The sequence below is a fragment of the Lucilia cuprina genome, chromosome 5 (assembly GCF_022045245.1).
Source record: "Lucilia cuprina isolate Lc7/37 chromosome 5, ASM2204524v1, whole genome shotgun sequence".
Classification (NCBI taxonomy): domain Eukaryota; kingdom Metazoa; phylum Arthropoda; class Insecta; order Diptera; family Calliphoridae; genus Lucilia; species Lucilia cuprina.
The window spans coordinates 11545509-11547199 of NC_060953.1; the positions used below are offsets into that span (position 1 = coordinate 11545509).

At 27.9% G+C, this 1691-nt stretch overlaps 2 protein-coding genes across 2 annotated transcripts in view; one reads left to right on the forward strand and one right to left on the reverse strand.

Moving 5' to 3' along the window:
* The window catches only part of LOC111683141 (serine/threonine-protein kinase unc-51), a 36288-nt gene that overhangs the window by 15437 nt on the left and 19160 nt on the right, over nucleotides 1–1691 (forward strand). The window lies entirely within an intron of this gene.
* The window catches only part of LOC111683147 (toll-like receptor 3), an 8444-nt gene that overhangs the window by 3345 nt on the left and 3408 nt on the right, over nucleotides 1–1691 (reverse strand). The gene's annotated exons all lie outside the window — the stretch shown is intronic.

Sequence of the window (1691 nt, forward strand, 5' to 3'; positions counted from 1 at the left end):
GTTCTAGTTCTGTTCTAGTTCTGTTCTAGTTCTGTTCTAGTTCTGTTCTAGTTCTGTTTAAGTTCTGTTCTAGTTCTGTTCTAGTTCTGTTCTAGTTCTGTTCTAGTTTTGTTCTAGTTCTGTATTAGTTCTGTTCTAGTTCTGTTTAAGTTCTGTTCTAGTTCTGTTCTAGTTCTGTTCTAGTTCTGTTCTAGTTCTTTTCTAGTTATGTTCTAGTTCTTTTCTAGTTATGTTCTAGTTCTGTTCTAGTTCTGTTCTAGTTCTGTTCTAGTTCTGTTCTAGTTTTGTTCTAGTTCTGCTCTAATTCTGTTCTAGTTCTGTTCTAGTTCTGTTCTAGTTTTGTTCTAGTTCTGTTCTAATTCTGTTCTAGTTCTGTTCTAGTTCTGTTCTAGTTCTGTTCTAGTTCTGTTCTGTTCTAGTTCTACTCTAGTTCCGTTGTAATTCCGTTCTAGTTCTGTTCTAGTTATATTCTGGTTCTAATTCTGGCTTTTTCACAATAAATTGTCCAAATGAAATTCTTTAAATGTTCAATAAAAATCGAATAGTAATTGTAAATTCTTCGTTACTTTTTCTTAACAAAACAAATGATTCATTCAAGATTTTAAAACAAATTAATATTCAAACAGCAAACGCCGTATTTGGTTAATTAAAGGAAATGCATTTCAAATTCTTAATAAAAGCAGGCAATAGAAAAATTCAAATAAAAAATATTATTAAATTTTCTATATAAAAATTTAATTTTTAACTAAAAACAGTCTTCTTGTTTACATTTACTATGCGTCAAGATTTGTTTTAAATAATTTTCCGACACTCCTTACTTTTTCTATTTTTAGTTCTTATTCCACAAAACAAATTCCTATATATTCCTTTTAAGTTTTTTTTCATACTTTAATACCTTTTACATGTATAGCGTGTTAATGATACACTTCATTCATCATTTTACACAAAAAAAGTCTAACTGTCTAAGCCCACAGGATAAATTAGAAAATAAAATAGAAGAATAGACAAACATCTGCTAATTAGTGGGTAATGATGGGGGTACCTACATTAAGACTAATTTGTGTTTTTGATATATTATAAATTTATTAAAAAAAAAATCTATAAATTGTGATTATCTAAGTCATAATTACATATTTAATTTGAAAACTCCGATCTTATTTGTTACTTTACGTCTTATTATCTTGAAATTAAATTATCTGTTCAAATAAAATGCTATAATAGTTTAATCATAATGCACTTTTATATCTGCCTCGATTGACATAACAGTTTCTCAATTCTAAACCCAGTTTATAACTTCTAGATAAAATGTTTTGATTATTTTGTATTTTAGTTTCTTAAGCAATATATATTTTCTGCTAATAAATTTTAGTGCAAAAAAGTTAGTTATCATGACTAAACATTTATTATGACAAACTTTCAAGTGGCATTTTTTATGCAATAGATTAAAACATGTGCTATATAACAGGCAACTTATCATTTTTCAATTCTTCTAGATAATCTAAAAGATTATGCCAATTGCAAGTCAAGTACATCTGTTCTAGTTCAGTTCTAGTTCTGTTCTAGTTCCGTTCTAGTTCTGTTCAAGTTCTGTTCTAGTTCTGTTCAAGTTCTGTTCAAGTTCTGTTCTAGTTCTGTTCTAGTTCTGTTCTAGTTCTGTTCTAGTTCTGTTCTAGTTCTGTTCTAGTTCTGTT